Source organism: Leptonychotes weddellii, chromosome 6 (assembly GCF_054177405.1).
Source record: "Leptonychotes weddellii isolate Sample4059 chromosome 6, ASM5417740v2, whole genome shotgun sequence".
Classification (NCBI taxonomy): Eukaryota; Metazoa; Chordata; class Mammalia; order Carnivora; family Phocidae; genus Leptonychotes; species Leptonychotes weddellii.
In genome coordinates this window covers 76,946,506-76,965,155 of record NC_138374.1, presented here as the reverse complement: position 1 = coordinate 76,965,155, position 18,650 = coordinate 76,946,506, and the positions used below count along the sequence as shown (strand labels likewise).

Genomic DNA, 18,650 nt, shown 5'->3' with positions numbered 1-18,650 from the left:
CCATTCCTGGAAGCTGGACCTCCCTCTGCCCTTCACCTGTCCCTCCCCTCCCTCTGCAACCACCAGTCTGTTCTCTGTATTCAGGGCTCTGTTTCTGCTCTTGTTTTGTGCTTTAGATTCCACATATGAGTGAAATCGTGTATTTGTCCTTCTCTGATTGAGTTATGTCACTTAATATAATACCCTCTAGCTCCATCCATGTCGTTGCAAGTGGCAAGATTTCACCCTTTTTTATAGCTAAGTAACATTCCAGTGTGTGTGTGTACTGCATCTTTTTTTAATTGTTTTTTTAAACTGCAATATTTTATTTATTTTTTTGAGTAATCTCTACACCCAATATGGAGCTTGAATGCACAACCCTGAGATCATATGCCCTACTGACTAAGCCAGCCAGGAGCCCCACTACCACATCTTCTTCATCCATTCATCACTCGATGGACACCTGGGCTGCTTCCATATCTTGGCTGCTACAAACATGGGGTGAATGTTTCCCTTCAAATCAGTGTTTTCATTTGCTTTGGGTAAATACCCAGCAGTGCGATTACTGGATTGTAGGGTAGTTCTATTTTTAACTTTTTGAGGTGCCTCCATACTGTTCTCCAGAGTGGTTGCACCAGTTTGCATTCCCACCAACAGTGCACGAGGATTCCCCTTTCTTTGCATCCTCGCCAACACCTGTTGTTTCTTGTACTGCTGATTTTAGCCATTCTGACAGGTCTGAGGTGGGATCTCTTTGTGGTTTTGATTTGCATTTCCCTGATGATCAGTGATGTTGAGCATCTTCTCATGAGTCTGTTGGCCACTTCGATGTCTTCTTTGGAGAAATGTCTGTTCATGTCTTCTGCCCATTTTTTAATTGGATTGTTTGGGATTTTCTTGGTATTGAGTTATATAAGTTCCTCATATATTTTGGGTATTAACCCCTTATCAGATGTATCATTTGTGAATATCTTCTCCCATTCAGTAGATCGCCTTGTCATTTTGTTGATGCCTTTGCTGTTGCTCTTTGCTTGGCAAAAGCTTTTTATCTTGGTGTAATCCTAATAGTTTACTTTTGCTTTTGTTTCCCTTGCCTCAGGAGACATATCTAGAAAAATGTTGCTAATGCCAATGTCAAAGAGTTTACTGCTAATGGTTTCTTTTAGGATTTTTATGGTTTCAGGTCTCACACTCAGGTCTTGAATCCATTTTGAGTTTATTTTTGTGTATGGTGTAAGAAAGTTGTCCAGTTCCATTCTTTTGCATGTAGCTGACCAGTTTTCCCAACACCATTTGTTGAAGAGATGTCTTTTCCCCATTGGATGTTCTTGTCTCCTTTGTCAAAGACTAATTAACCATATAAGCCTCTCCATTCTGTTCCATTCCTTCTTTTTTTAAAAAAACTGAGGTATAACTGACATACAATACTAGTTTCAGGAGTACAACCTAATGATCAATATTTAGATTCACTTGTACAATGATCAGAAGTCTGGTTAACATTGACATAGCTTTGTATATTTCTGAACAATGAAAATGCTTTGAAGGAAATATATTTTCTGCTTCATGGGCTGTAGCCAAATTTAAGTAAGAAAGTGCCTAAAGTAGCACATTTTTGTCTCAATTGCCCCACTGGATTGTGCCATATTGCCTTTTTGTAAAAGGGCAGTCTGCAAATAATAACTTTTCAGTTCAGTGCTGGTATGTGAGGAAGAAAGTATCTGAAAGTAAAGAATCCACACCCTGATGAACATTCTTAAGACTTCCAACAAAAACCAAAGCATTCTTTGTCCTCCAGTATTTGCATGGATCATCATAGGGACCCTGGGGTGCTGTTGAGAAGATGAAATGAGCAACCTGTAGGCCAGCCTTTGATCCACCGTTCACACACCAGAGCTGGGTGTGCTCGGGTGATGCATTTCCTGAACACTCGCAGGACGTCCCCTCCATGCAGGTCATTTCACGTCTGGAGCTGTTACCACCGAGGAGCCCCAACTACCACAAGAAGTACAAAATGAACCAGGCGGGTGGACGAAAGGGCTGGCAGTGGGCGACTAACATTTAAAGAGAATCTCACAAACATCAAGCACTTTATACATATTAACAACGTTTAGCATATATTAAATGCTTGAGTATGAGGAAATTGTCTTTTTTAAAAAAGATTTTTTCTTTCTTTCTTCTTTCTTTCTTTCAGAGAGAGCAGGTGGGGAGGGGCAGAGGGAGACAATCTCAAGCAGACTCCGTGCTGAGTGCGGAGCCCAACACAGGACTCGATCTCACGACCCTGAGATCACGACCTGAGCTGAAACCAAGAGTCTGATACTCAACCGACTGAGCCACACAGGCTCAGTCCTCTAAAGACGTAAATGTATTAAAAAAATGTGGAGGGGAACTCGGCATATCAATAACCCTCTTTACCCTGGGAGGAAAGAATCAAGGATGAGTTTCACTTTGTATTTTTGAATTCATGAGAATGTACTGTGAATTAGTTGTATAATTAAAAAGAAGTGAAAGAATTTTTATAAAGGAGAATTGTGTACAAATTATTCACTTAGGTACATGTGAGCCAAGTATTTTATTTGAAAATTTCTCTCACTGATACAGAATCCTAACTATAAACTAGATGAAGTTAACACTATACACAGATCATAATTTTCAAAGAACTTAAAATCCATTTAATACAAAATTGATAGTTTGAAAATTCAAACATTTACTGTACAGTTTAAGTGACGAGTAATCTGATCATCACTGGAATGAATTCCCTGGAGGCTTAATGGAAACAGGGTCCTGGGCTCCTCACCAGAGATCGGCTTCAGTAGCCTCAGAGCAGGACCTCAATGGTCTGAGCTGGGGCCACCGCCCTGGGCAGTTACCAGGAAAATGTGACATTCAAACAAAAACAGTGAGAGAATACTACAAGAAAAGAAGCAGAACTTAAAAGTATGGTGCAAACATGGAGTGGACAGGGAACAGGGAGATAAGATGAGGATAGAGTAATCCAGAGAGTAGCACTGAACTAGGTGTGAGAAGCAGAATGTGAGGGAGGACTTGGAGGGCAGGCAGGGCTTGGACAGATGAACAGGAGGCAGACGGATAGCAAACTTCACACATCGTGCAGGACCTTCCCGAGCAGACTGAGCCGCATCACAGGGACACTGTGGGGGCGGCCTAATGAGGCAGGGGCTGCTGGGGCTGAAAACTCGATTTTAGGATGAATGATCTGGGGCCAGTGTGCAGGGTGAACCCCAAGGAGAAGCACTAAAGACACAGGGAGCCCAGGCTGGGAGCTAATGCGCGGTCCAGGAGCACGGTGCTGGGAGGAAGAAATGGAATGACTTCAATCTTCCTTTAATGAACCAGAAAACCTCTGAGAATCTTATGAATAACGGAACAAAAACTATTACTATATATTTTCATAAATATATATGGTACAACCAGAAAACATTCTGGTGAAATGTTGAATAAAGCAGGTTGATCTGTCCTATGTACCTTAGAACACACTTCCATACTCACTGGTGTTCAGGATTGATATACGATGATGTACTTTAAGGTCAATCAGAAATGCCTAAAACTACATTGAACATTTTTATCGAATGAACTAAAAATAGTAGCAGGGCCCAAGGAAGTGAAGTTAGTGACAATGTGGACGAAGAGGTTGTCCGAAAGATTGGTCTGGAGGTTGAGGGTACAGTTTTATAAGCACGTTTTTGAGACTGACATTAAGCCTGGCTCAACAAATATATTTCATTACTCTCATTAAGAAAGACACACAAACACTTCTCACTTTCAAAATTTTATGGATCTCATCTACAAAAAAGCAAAACCATTTTGCATTTTCACTATAAACTACACAAATTATATAAATAAGAGTGTGTATGTTAATCACGACCTCAGTGAAGGGACATCTGAATTTTAAGTCAAAGTCACCAGGTTTACTGCAAGGACAGGGCCCTCCTTGGTGAGACTGAGAGCACAGCAGAAGCACAAACGTCCTTCACTAACCTGTCGGTCACCTTCTCCCTCCAAGTTCTCCTGGTCTCCAGTTTTTAGTTTGACTTGCCCATATTTGGTTCACCATAAAAACGATTATTTGAGTTCAAAATTATAAGAGACATCATTAACCTTTCTTAAAATTCATTTCCCACATATTTTGGATTACATTGCCCCTACAAAATTACTCAGTATCACACAAGTTTGAGTGTGGAAGGTTAAAAGTCACACCTGCTATAAAAAAACAAAACAAAAACAAACAACTTTGAGGGGGAGTTACAGAACTAATAAAAATCCACTGTATCAAATGAATTGCAACAGTGTAGCCAATCTCCTCTCCACCCCCCCCCCCCCGCAGCTGTTGTGACGTCTTCATCGTGCTGGCCAGGAGGACAGGCTAGTCCCCACCATCCACAGAAAGTCTTTAGTTATGGTTTAAGAACAACAGTATATAGAGAAACCGAGTTTTCTTAACTAAATTTGTTCATACTTATCCTTTAACTTAGAAACTAAATTTACATAACTCCACTGCCAAAAGATCGAATAAATAAAGATCAAAGCAAAACTCGAACAAGGTCAGCTTTTGTAAAAATAATACTGATAGAAAAGAGATTTCTTCTCAGCTGGAAGTCCAAGGTTAAAAAAAATCAACTAAGCTGAAAAGAATCTGATGAGAGCAAATGGGAATTTTCTGAGAAAACAGGAGGAAGACCCCGGCGTGGTGGGACCCACCTGTTCTCAGGCCGCAGTGAGAGGTTCCATGGCAGCTAGGCAGAAGCTTCTAGGCCACCGTGTTCAGCTTGTGGTGGAGTAGACTCCATGTCAACAGAGTTTGGATGTGTATTCTGAGGACGACGTAACAAGAAGACCACGATGACAGGTCAGGAAGCCTGTGACTAATGGGGTGCTAACCGTGGGCCCCAAGCTCTCTGGCTTCACCCTCTTCATATGTACAATAAACAGAGTTGGATTAAATGATTTCTAAGGTCCTTCCCTGCTTTGAAATTCTACTATATTCTGTGGAGCTTTAGATCATTCAGATCACCACCTGGGTATCTGAACACCAAGCCAAGGCACCAGCTGGAAAGCCAGGCACCCTAATCAAAATTCTAGGCTGAAATACTTCATGTGAATAATCGATGGAAACGATCCTCCACAAGGGAGGGAAGAACTGTTAAACTGTTTTGAAAAATAACGCTGACTCTTTATGTGAACGGCGAGAGAGATAATATTTTTGAATGGCTAAATAAATGGTTTAATGAAAAAAGTGCTAAAAAGGGCTTGGTAGGAGGGCTCCCCACATGTTGGCTTCAGATGAGCGTGCAGATGTGAACCCTGAGGTCAGCAGCATGCTGGAGCAGGCGCGTGTCACAGGGAAACTACAGGGACCCCAGACGCTTGAAGGCAGTGGTGTCCCCAAGGCGGCACACCTGCAAGAGCGCTCAGGCTTTCCAGAACCTCTCACCTGAGTCTCCCACCTACTATTACAGAAAGGCAGCATAAAATCTTCATTTTTTATTTAAAAAAATTTACCTTTGGGGCACCTGGGTGGCTCAGTCGGTTAAGTGTCTGCCTTCAGCTCAGGTCACGATCCCAGAGTCCTGGGATAGAGTCCCACATCAGGCTCCTTGCTCTGCAGGGAGCCCACTTCTCCCTCTCCCTCTCCTCCCTGCTTGTACTCTCTCACTGTCTCTCCTCTCTCTCAAATAAGTAACTAAATAAAATCTTAAAAAAAATAAAATAAAATAGAAACTTTATTTTTTTAAGATTTTATTTTATTTATTTGAGAGAGACAGAGAGAGCACAAGCAGGGGGAGGAGCAGAGGGAGAGGGAGAAGCAGACTCCCCACTGAGCAGGGAGTCCGATACAGGACTCGATCCCAGGACCCTGAGATCATGACCTGAAGGTAGCCACTTAACCGACTGAACCACCCAGGTGCCCCGGAACTTTAACTTTCAAAGGAGGAGCAAAGCTTTGAGGGGAGATATATTTTGTTTTAATGTTAGTTTTGTTTTCCAATTATAAAACTAACACATTTTATTTTTTTAAAGCCAGAAAATGCAGGAAATGATGCAGGAAAAGCCATTATCCACACTCTCACTACAAAGATCTAACCTCTATATTCTTTTCGATCTATTTCCTTTCAATATATTCCCCTTTGTGCCTAAATCTACACATTGAACACACACACAGGGCACACTGGATGTGTAAAGTGTCATCACCTTGGATTATGAGCTTTTCCCAAGTAATTAAAATCTTCTGAAAACATGACATTTCATAGCCATAGAGCGTGCCATTGCATTTATCATCATTTATTTAATATACACACAGAGTTGTAATCACAAACTCCACTCTTTTGTGTGTCCACATGCACGTGTGTTCATGTGTGTGCACACGCATCTCTCCTACTCACAAATGAGAGAGAACCTGTTGATGGCTATGAAACATTACAGTTGCGGAAACTTTTTCCTACTTGTGATCTGGTCTGTTTTTAACATGATTTTTGGCCATGCATCTTAAAATTTCCATAGTTGCAATTTTCCTTTGTAATTTCAGGAACTACTTTTACCACTGAAGAGTGACCTTTGACCCAGAGGTCAGTTTTCTTCCCAATTTCCCCTGAATAACCGAGGCCAGCCCTATCACTTTGTGATGCTTTGGCTGTCATCTTCTGCAAAGCCCTGCTTTCGGGGGAAACGAGGGTCTAAACGTTCATTTTCATAAAACACGTGTGACGACAGCGAGCTGATCACGCAGCGCCCCTTGACACCCCCAGACCCACTGGGCACCATCTGTGAGTTGTTCTTGGGCGTTCATCGTCAGTGGGGACAGCAGTGGCTCCTGACCGATGGCCTTCGTAGGCTACACTGGTGGTGAAGAATCTCGCAGCGAGTTGGCGCCCACCCTTAGCCAGATCCAGGGATGCTGGGCTGTGAAACCGCCTCCCACTTCCTCCAGGCTTTTGTCAGAAGCAAATGTTTGGCACATTTGAGAATGGGAGCTGGGCAGAAGTGAGGAGCCCACGGAGTCATCAAGAGGTTTTCCTTTAGTGAGATTTTATGTATACTGAGGTTTGTCTCATCTGTCCTGGTGGATCCACGCATTCATTGCGTTTCACAGAATCTCGTGGTTTTCATTATTTTGGCTTCAGGACAGGCAAGAGCTGGGACAGAGTGCACTTAGGAAATCCTACTCCCTTTCGAGAACTAGTGGGTTTACAGTGTTACTGCTGCATCTGTGACTTCACAACGGCTCTGGTCAGTGAGAGAACAGCAGGAATAACTAGAGGACCTCAGTTCTCCAGTGATGTGCACATCCTAGATTACAGCCCAGAACTAAGTTCCTGAAGGAGATGCCAAAGCCTTTAGCTCATTCAGAACAACTTCCTAACAGGACAACGGCATGAGCCCCAAAGGCAGAATTACAGCCACACTCCCGTATGCTTTCCCCAAACAGAGATATTTCTCACAAAGTAAAACTCACATTCCGTTCTAAGTCAACTGAGCACAGTAAGTTGCCCCGAACCTGACTTATGTCATAGGATGAGGTATTCTGGAAGAAAAGGCTTACATATGGAGACTCTCTCATGTCAGAAATAATAGAAACACCCTCTCTGTTCCTCCTTCCTGGCCCTAAATCTGACTCTTCCATATGGAAAACTGAAATCTTTTTATAACATTGGCTTACTTCTATCGTAAGACCTTTGGCAGAGGGGTGGAAAAGATGTGTTACTGTCTCCCCACGGATGGTTCTTTATTTTCTCCGTATTATTAAATCCTTCCTTTGTCATCTCTTCTCCACCCTAGAAACCCCAATTCACTACCTACTTGTTGAGTAGGAAAAGGTAGAAGACGGTTTCTACTCTCAAGCACCACAATGGGAAGATGGGCGGCTGACAGAGACGCCAGTGGGAAAGCAAACCAGGCAAGAATGTGATCGTGTCACAAAAGACTCTACGCTTCAGCTTCCGAATAAAAACACAGCTGTTGACATGTGGTATGCTCTCTTCATATCCAGGAAAACATTTATCTACACACACAGCAAGGGGATGACTCAGGGGGGAGCTGGGAGGAGGACAAAGTCCTGGGGGCAAGCGCCCCATGCCTTTCTCCTGCCTCCCACCCTCTCCCACTGCATAACCAGGAACATAAGAACGAATGGAATACTGTCCCTGTGTTCCAAAACGAGGAAAGGACATTTTAGTTTTTCAAACCCCTTACGTCATTCCTATTTCACCCAGCTCATCGGGAAGAGGCACAAAGTGTAAGTGTTCAACTTGATGGATTATCATACACGTGCATGTCCATGTACCTACCACTCAGGTCAGGATACAGGACCTCCCCAGCAGCCCAGGAGGCTCACCAGTGCCCCCTCCAATCAATCATCATATCCTGCCCCCACAGGTAAACAACATTCAGGCTTCTGTCACCATATGTGAGTTTTGCCTAAAGGACCGCCTTTTTTTAAAGACAGCCAAAGAGAAAAGTTTAAGGACAAACTTAGAATAAAATTCAGGTTAGCTTAACTTAGGAAAATATGTAAAAAATGAAGCCCTAGTAACATTTAAATGGGTGGTTCATATATGAGTCTTCACTGGTCCTTTGCCTCTGATGAGCAACACAACTTCATTGATCAAGGCTACTCTTGGTTCAGTTTTCTGTCATTATGCTACTTTTGAATAAGCTATTTAAAAAAATGCATATTGTTCTGTTTCCTTACATTTTAGTTTCTTCACGATCTTGCCTGAGTTGACAATATCTAGTTACAATAAGCTATGCTTACTTGTGTCTAATTAACAAAGGTACATGGGCGTCCGTCTAAGGGTTTCAAAGTGCTCCCTGATACTCTGGCAAATATTCAAAGGAAGTTGTCCTACACGCTACTGTGAATACACATGTCACATGAGAGATATGGGCAGGAAACGGGGATCTGAATTTTGTTTTTAAAGATTTTATTTATTTGAGACAGAGAGAGCACAAGAGGGGGGGTGGGGCAGAGGTGAAGCAGACCCCCCGCTGAGCAGGGAGCCCAACTCCCAGGACACAGGGATCAGGACTTGAGCTGAAGGCAGACGCTTCACCGACTGAGCCCCCAGGTGCCCTCAGGATCTGAAATCTTTTACAGGCAAGAGGGGAAAGGAAAAACACAGGGACAAGGTAGGAGAGACGGAAGAGGGGCTCGGTGAGCAGTGCGAGGGCAACAAGGCCACAACACTGGGGAGAGAGGAAGCACGGGGCTGCGGCTACGGAGAGGAAGCTGTGTACGAAGGGGTCATAAGCGGGGACTGCGAGCCACAGAACTCAGGAGGAGAAAGGAGACGGGTTTGTCGGAAGAGGTCACCGATCTGGGTATCGCCAGGAGAGGGGGAGGGTGGAGTCAGCCTGCAGGTCATACAGAGTCCAGGCATGAAGTATAATTACGTATTAGAGATAGCAAGAGTCAACACGTAGAGAACTTTACTACGTGCCAAACAGGACGTCCTAAGCACTTGGCATAGTAAACATTTAATTCTGAAAACAATCCTGAAAGGTAGGTGGAGATTTTATAGATGAGGAACCGAGACACAGAAAGGATAAAGAACACCCCAAAATTTCACAGAAGAGGGTGTGAGGGCAGGGTTCAGATCCAGGACTCCCTGCGGCTGGCAGCAAACGCCTCGGCTGTTCTCTCAAGAAGCAGGTGAGCTGTCCACGTCCAGCGGCTGAGCCTAAGTCCCGCTGGGGGAAACTGGACAGAGAGGCGCACAAGGAAGCGTGCTCAGGGGTTTGCAATGAGGACGCGCTTCTCCCAGGAGGCAGAGCAGGAGCGCCAGAACCCTTGGGGGCCCAGGGGCAGCCTGACATCTAAAGCAGAGGGTCCCGTCTGGACAGCTCTTCCAAAAAGGGCGTATTGCACTTAAAACCTGCGAGATCTACTCCTTACCACTGGCATTTCCAACAACACTGTTGGAGCGCAGTGCGGACATGACACAGACAGCGGGGAAATCGGGCGGACTCTCCCTCCGGTCTGTGCGAGAGGCGTGTGAGGAGCTGCCTCTGCCTCCCGGCCTGGAAATCTTCCTGCAGCCCGAGGCCCATCATCTGCATGTGATCTGTGACCTCAAGGGCCTGCCGTGCTTCCAACACAGCAGTAACGGACTCCTGAACCTCTGCTGACACTAAGACGCCTCGTTCTCTGATGCCGGAGCCGCACACGCGGGCGAGAGACCAGGACTCACCCTAAGCCCGTCTTTGTAAGCCCCTAGTCTCCGAAAGGGCACTTCATCGCTTCATCTAGCGATGGAGATGAGCAACAGCTCTGAATTCCGGGCTATTTAGGATTAAATCAGAGAGCGTGTGTAAAATAGAGCACAAGGTCTGGTATATAGGAAGGGTTCGGTAAAACCACTAATATTGTTATAAATTTGAGACTTTATGCCATTGAAATCCAGTTTCTTGGCTAAAGACACAACCAAGTCCCATCTCATAATTCCAAAGGAATTTTACTCATTCATACATTTACTCAAGCTTATTATTCATTATTTTGGAATACCTTAGAATATTTGTGGTAGTGATGAAGCTTACTGTTAAAATTCTTAGAAAGGTAATTTTGTTATGACATTACGTAAAGGAGATAGTCATGTGATAGCAGAATAAAAATAATTTATTTATTTATTTTTTTTTTAAAGATTTTATTTATTTATTCATGAGAGACAGAGAGAGAGAGAGAGAGAGGCAGAGGGAGAAGCAGGCTCCCAAGGAGCAGGGAGCCCGATGTGGGACTCGATCCCAGGACCCTGGGATCATGACCTGAGCCGAAGGCAGACGCTTAACCATCTGAGCCACCCAGGCGCCCTAAAAATAATTTAAATATTACATAATCTAAATTGCAATGCTGATGGAAAACTAAATTTTCTCAATGTGTACATGACCAGACGTATTCAAGGACACCATTAACACAGAAGCCACTGGTAGCTGACCATATTTCCACACAGAGCCTGCATCTCCAGATGAGAGAAGGGGAGACACGGCTCCTAACGACCGTCTCATTACTTCCCTTCTTCACACCTTGGTGCACACATGAAATGCACGTGAGTGTGCTCTAAGTTTTACAGACTTGATTCACAATGACAGAGAACTGCTTTTCTTTTAAATCATGATTTTTAAGCAGAATGTCTTAGGTTGGTTATTTTAACTAATGAAAAATAAGATATTTAACTTGCAAATTACGTGACACTAAAATCCTATTTCAAACCATGTTGAATTTACATCCAAGATACATCTAGACTCCTGATTATGACCGTTTCTACCTTCAGTAATCAATGTCTACACATTTAACATACAAGTTTTATATTCTCTTTATGATTGATAGGAAACTCTATGGGAGAAAATAAAGCATATTTTCCGAAATGACCGAACTGCTAAGATGTCTGGTTATGGGCAATCCTGCTGCTGAATCTCCTTTGCTGTCTTTCACTTCTACCCACTTGGAAGCCCAGGTGAGCATCCAGTGGCTACTGATCAAGTGAGAAAATCCCAGCTCCAGTTGAGCTGTGATTTGCAGTTTTCCCCCTGGAGACATTAAGAATTTTGCAGAGATGTAATGAAAGATTCAGCAGACACAATGACAGGAACATGCATTTTGAACGTATTTAAGGATCCCTGAGCCAATTTAATCGAAACTGGCAGAAGAGGAACAAGCTGACACTGAAGGACATATGTCCAGTGGGGACACGGAGGGAAGAGCGAGAACAGTGGCCCCCACTAGTAACCGACCCTGGGGACCCGTGGAGGCATCTCTATGTGATGTTCCAAAAGGGAAGTATGTTTGTGCATGATATACGTGATTCCCTGTCTGTCGCACTGAGACTCAAAGCCCCATACACTGAACAAATCCCACTTCCATGGAACAGCCTGAGTTCCAGTTTCAGTTAAAAAGAAATGTCTTATCAGTAGAGCCTGGTCCTAAGCAGCAAGCAAGACATGATGCTATTTTTTCCCCAGCGATTTCAGTAAACAAGAAAGGAATTGTGTTATACAAAACTGGGGACGATGAGGAAGGATGTCTCTTCCTCTTCTATTACTAATTATCTCCTCTTTAGAGACCACTAGCTAAAAGGCAGCTCTTCGGCTGCTCGCTGAAAGGTGAGGGAAGCAGGTCGTGGGAACTTCATTTTCAAACACATTTTGTCTCTGCCACTTAGAAGGGGGAAAGAGGACAGGCAGTCACTAAAGGTCAAAATACCACGTGGCTCTGGTCCCACGCAGGGCACACCCCAAAAGAGGAACCCAAGAGTGCCTTATGTGTTAATAAGGAAACTATTAAAAGACATTCCAACACTGAAAAGCACAATCGGTTCATTAAAAATAGTTTTAAATGGCTGAGAAGTAGCTTTGGTTAAGAGAAAACATTCTTCCTCAGCCCGTGAAGTTACATCTGCACGGGTTAGCTGGAAGTTATAAAGGAAACAGCCCCATGCATTACAGTTAAAGTAACACTAAATTATAAAGCACTTGCCCTTAAATGTGAGCCTTCCCACGCAAGACTATTGCTGGGGGCCCCACACCAAACATGCTAAATAAGAGGACAGCATATACTTTTCTTACTAAGATGTGAATGATAATCACTAATAAGAGACCCAAGAAAAGCTCACAGAAAGCCAGCAAAATCTTATTAAACTTAACTAACTTAAGAGCATGGAATGCTGGAATGAAGTCTAAAATCCTCAAGCCAAAATACTCACCAGACACAAATGCTGCTCAAGTAGAATGTTCTTTGGGACAAGAGGATGAGGGTAAGAAAGTAAAATAAGAAAAAAAATCAGTACAATGTGGAGCTCAAGGTGGGGTTTAACTGCGTGCGAGGGGGACATTTTAACAGTCGGATAATACATTTAAATGCATGTCTGCTAGGGATTGCTTTACAATGAAGTAGTTTTATTTTCTGGCGGGCAATACGGTGGCCAATGGCTGACAACTAAAAACTCCTAGGCTAATACCTAAAAAATAAAGCCCCAGAATATTTAGTGTTGGCTGGGATCCCAAAAATTCTAAGTCTCAATTATCTGTAAGTGGAAACAAAGACCCAGGCCATCATTAATCAGACTTCTATTTAAACTGCTGAATGGCCGGAAGAAAATCTGTTATAGTCATCTCACTGCCTGAGATCTGTCACCCTGTTCCTGTCCAGGGTTACAGACTTTCCCCTGAACTACCACCCTTCCTTCCTCCAGCAAACACACTCCCTCCCTGACTCCAATGCCAGGTCAAGGAGTTGGGGGAAACCGTGCAGGATCCCTGAGCCAGGGCCAAGAGGCATAATGAAAGCAGTGTCTCAGGAAGGGGAGGTGGGCAGGCCCAGGTGACCACAGACACACAAATACGGTCTGAAGGAATGAATGTGCTAACTGTCCATCCTTACTTCTTACTAGACACACAGAATAGTGCTTAGAAGCAGTAAATTGCTCACATTCCTAGGAAAGCATCATGCTTGAATCTCAAGCTACTTGGTAACAATCAGAGCCCCGGACTGTTCAAACCACCTAACTCACAAATCTACATAGAAAAAGGTATCACATCTGGTACTGCACCTTCTTATTTGAGTCTGCTTTCTAAATCCATAAAATACATATGAACAAAGAAAAGCCCAAACTCTTATTCAGGAATTTATGGTTCATCCACCAGCTTTATAAAGTCACTCTTACGAGACCTGCAAATATCCTGGAGGTGGCTGGAGCCGAGCAAACAGAAAGGTTATTCCTGGCCAACCTCCCGGAGCAAAGGCTCCTGGCCCCGTGTGACTTTCTCAAAGGGGCTCCAGAATCAGGTATGAAGGCAGCTTGGGAACTGTATGAGGCCCGGGTTTCTACATGTCCTCCCTCTGTTCTTCACGAATGAGTCTGCGATTTTTTAAAAAAGATTTATTCATTTGAGAGAGAGAGGAAGAGAGAGAGAAGAGAGAGCACGCGTGGGGTGGGGGGGAGGAGGGCAAAGGGAGAGAGAGAATCTCAAGCCGCCTGTGCACTGAGCATGGAGACCGATGAAGGGCTTGATCTCAGGATCCTGAGACCATGACCTGAGCCCAAACCAAGAGTCAGACACTTAGCCGACTGAGCCACCCAGGTGCCCCCATTTTTTTTAAAGTCAGAAACCAATGCAATTGCAGGGAGATTTAAAGAACAGAAGGAGGCATCCCCCCAAGTAGACTCAAACAACAGTAATAAGAGTGTTTTTAGGGAAACAGAACCTGTGGAGTCTTCCTCCACTATTTGGGAAAATATCTTACTACATTAGACCAATAGTTCCTGATTTTCATTATCAAATTATCACATCATACAAATAAGCTCTGCACAAGGACGTGATGGATGCTCAATTATTTAATAGCCTGTTAAACAATTAATTTGAGTGTTTACTAAATGCCAGGCACCGTGCTAGGCCCTGGAGACACACAGGAGTACCAAAACCTGGTTCAGCAGGCCCAGGGAAAGGTCAGTGAATCAAAGGTATGAGAATTATACAGCTGCTGTGTGTAAGTCCTTAGTAAGTTCTTTATGATGCTCACACAACAATGGGCATGTGCTGCTCGGGCGCGGGGGGGCGGTCTCCTTGGACCACTACAGCATGCTGTGCTTCCGGGATCCCATGAAAGGAACACACCCCGCACAAAGTGCTGTCACCCCTTCTCTGGGTCTTTTTCCAGACAAAGGAGACCACATGCCACGCCCCCGCCACGCCCCCACTCCCAGCCCCTCCAGACCTCCTGCTCCTGCAGGGCAGGCTGCAGGCCATGTGCGTTTAGGCAAGGCCCCCCGAATCCCTCTCTGGGACTCACATGACACTCTAGAATATCTCTGTGCTCAGACAGCACCTGCGTTTGTTTTCATCATCTCTACCCTCTGAGACCATCATGGTGCCTGATGCCAGTGACTGGTCTAACTTCATGAGGTTTCCTTAAAAAGTTTAAACTCTGTGAGTTTTTCATTACATAAGATATTCCAAGAATTACTGTTTTTGTGATCACTCAACAAATATTTACTGAGTTCCAGGGCAAATATTTACTAGGTACGCCCCAGGTGTAGTTCATACCCAAAATACCAACCCACTGGTTAGATATCTGATTTGTGCTTAAAAAAAAAAGAGACGCGTTTTTATGGAGTCAATTTGCTGAAAAGAATACAAAATAGTATAGCAATCAAAATTCTCCTAATAAACATTAAGTTATATAAATTCTTTTAAGTGACAGCTAGCCAAGCACTTAAGTTTGGAAATAGGATGCCCTCAGCAAGCAATTGGGGTCTTCCTGAAGAGATGTACCTGATCCTTTCATTAGGGTTTACTGTTGGTCGAACTTCTTACCTTTCTTTAAACTTTTTTTTAGCCAAAAGAAAAGGAGAAAATTTGAACCATTTCTTTTTTTTTCTCTTCAGTCTCTAGTATCTGCTAAACAACGCTCACTGACACGGAAAGGAGGTGAAGAAAACATGGTTGCCTCACTCCAAAATGTCGTATTAACTAATTCATTTTCAAATAAAGAGGGCATTGTTTGCTGACATTTACTATGAAAGTAAAGGATGAACAAGGTCCAAAGTCTGAAATGTGCGTTCCATGGCACCCTCCGAAATCTGTTCCCTTATGCACACTAGTCTCTAAGACAAGTCTCACCCCATCAGACTGCCAAACGGACTGACTTTGGCAAGCAAGCTCGGAACATTTTAGATTCTACAAACATCACCCTGTTTTAAAAGTAAATTTTGACTACTTTAAGGAATTTAAAAATAAACCTCGCTTTCAATGAAATCAAGATTAAATCTTACCAGACTTCTAAAATTAACCATGCAATCAGACCATATATTAGCATTAGTACAGCGGCTCGGGTCTTTGGGGCGGGAGAGGCCCGCTTCTTCTCAACAACCCTCTCCTCGTCCAGACGGCAAGTCCGTGACCATCTGCTACACTTGCTCTTCAGGGGGTCGGTGGGATAAGAGTGAAAAGCAATACATCACGTACCTATTTCCGCCAGGGTTCAGCCACAGCCTGACTTCTGAAACAAGACTAACGGAGTGAAAAACAGAAGCAAGGAGAAAGAGAAAAAACAGAAAGGAACACAACCAGAAGAGGAACAGTTCCTCCTGTCTTTACAGAGACAGAAACGAAGGCTGAGAGAGATGAACTCCTGCCAGAGACACAAAGCCAGCGAACGGCAGTGCCAGGACTCACACAGGCGTGTGCACACCAAGCTGCGTGCACACCCCTCACCTGGCATGGGGAGCAAGGGAGAGAGGGCTGGAAAAGAGAAACACAAGCCATAAAGTAGCACCAGTGGTGCCTCCAAGTAGGGCTGTCTCCCTACCCCCAGAAAAACTGTCTGACGTTGTATTGTATACCCACTGGCTACAAATTAAGTACACCAGCACTTTTGCCTTCAGACTCATCTAAATAACGTGGCAGGTTGTGGGATGGAACTGGGGCCTCTAGAGGATACTGACCCACTACAATTTTTTTTGTTTTTTTTTTTTTAAAGATTTTATTTATTTATTTGACAGAGAGAGACATAGTGAGAGCAGGAACACAAGCAGGGGGAGTGGGAGAGGGAGAAGCAGGCTTCCCGCGGAGCAGGGAGCCCGATGCGGGGCTCGATCCCAGGACCCTGAGATCATGACCTGAGCCGAAGGCAGACGCTTAACGACTGAGCCACCCAGGCACCCCACTACAATTTTTTATAGTCTGGGGCTTTACTCCTTTAGATTTTTGAAGAAAAGGGTTTTTATCTTTTGACATTTCTTTGTGATACAGTAAACAAAATACAAGCAATCAAACCCCAATTAACCAGAATCATGTGGACAAAAAAGGGTATTATTCACTGTCAAATATTGTTGCTACCCTACATCACTGGGGCTCCATTTGCTGCCACGGAGGTCGGAAGGGACCTCAGTTGCTCTAAGAGAAAAGAGAGACGGCCCTGCCCAGGAAAACTGGTAGAATGGGAAATGCCAGAAACTGCTGGAATGGGAATGTCCAGTATGCGAGCCCCTGGCACAGGGGACTCTGGAGCACACGAACGGTGCCCAGTAGGACTTAGAACTGAATTCTGCAGTTTACTGGGCCCTGTGAAGAGTGCCCATCTAAAGCACACAGTATGACCATCCCTTCCTGCAACACGCCTGCTCAGCAGTCCTACAATCTGTATCAGTAGGATTAGGATTATGTCGCTATTAGTAATCTTCCGTTGTAAAAGAAGAAAACAGGAGGGAAGAATTTATACAACTATGATCTGGTTGTCTTTCTGAATTAATACATGGACGAAGAACACCGATGTTTAACTTCTGTACCTCAGACAACACAGTGGACGACCTACCTAGAGTCTGCCCAGGCCGAGACCCAGCTCTCGCCCTGTCCATATCACCTCTGCACCTCTGAAGGTAAGGACCATGCAGTTTTTACCTCTGTTTTCAGCACCTGACACCATGTATGCAAGTACTCATTGAATACTTGCTGAATAAGTGAATAACTAACTTTGAATTTGTCCACTCATCGTTTCAGCATCTTAGAAAAGCCATGTGGTTTGAGTCTAGTGATTGGGGCAAATCAGACACTGGGATCTGCGTCAATGCCAGGCTCATGCCACAATGCTAATGATGTGTTCAACGTGATTTCTGTTTCAAATTTCCCAGCTAAATAGAAATAACTCCATCGCCAGGGCTCAGGAAAGGGGAAAAGCGTGGATCACTGCAGAGCACATGCATCATAGGAAGACAGTTTGGAAAACAATGCTCAGAGCTGTCATCTGGCCCCTGGGTGTTATGATATACTGTATACAAAGAAACCAGATTTCAGGAGGTAGATTCTCTCTCGTAACATAACACAAGAGTTCTCAATTCTTACTTTTTTAAGAAAAAGAGTTGAAAGCAAGTAGCGTCCTAGGGGAGAGCAAACACCTCTGAGCAAGTGAACCACACGTTGGAAGAGTCAGGAGGACGGCAGGAGAAGGCGACACAGGCCACAAACGGCATAGGGCACAATGTTCAGGACATGGACAAGGGTGTGCTCGACTGTCAGCCCCTTTCACGGGCTCCTCAGTGCCAAGCCTGCTCAACTGCACAGCTCTCAAGCCTCTGGCCATGGGGGGGCACTGAGAGCGACCATTTGTCCATGAAACCACCTTCAGGGAAGTAAACCTGTGTTTGGCAGGCACCCAGAACCATCACAGGTTCCCTACCACTTGAGTATGGGACTTGCCAAGCATCATTCATGGAGTCCTCTGCCACCATGGAGAACAGCTCTTTGCAGGGCTTGGATTAGGAATCTGTCTACTAATTTCTGGAAGCAGAACTTTCTTAGTTGTGTCATAACACAATTACCTTTCCATCTTCAGATGGCAGTAAGAGCACGCCAAACCAATCCCGCAGAGTTTGAGAGGCTCCAGGGGGCACTTTCCAGATCTAGATCCAGGATGCTCCAGCAGGGCCGCTCTCATGCCGCCACGCCTGCGCACACTCATACACGCGCGCACACTCACAGACGTGTGCACGCACACGCACACACTCCACTCCCGCCATGCTATTCACTCTACTCATTCTTCCACACGCTGTCAGTCTGCATGCACTTCCTTCACCCTTTCCCAGCCACCCACGCTCCGCCCCCGCTCCCCTCCCCCTTCCATGCTCCAACCCCACCCTTCCCCCTTCCATGCCCTGCCACTGCTCCCC

General features: G+C 44.5%; 1 protein-coding gene across 12 annotated transcripts in view; it reads right to left on the bottom strand.

The window, feature by feature from the left end:
* DISP1 (dispatched RND transporter family member 1) overlaps nucleotides 1-18,650 on the bottom strand; it is a 179,763-nt gene that overhangs the window by 23,635 nt on the left and 137,478 nt on the right. The window contains exon 1 of one of the 12 annotated variants that reach the window (XM_081822999.1): nucleotides 4,699-5,584. The exons of the other annotated variants lie outside the window; for them this stretch is intronic. The gene's annotated coding sequence lies outside the window, so the exon portion shown is untranslated. Of the gene's footprint in view, nucleotides 1-4,698; nucleotides 5,585-18,650 lie in introns of those variants that run through there. 12 annotated transcript variants of the gene reach the window in all.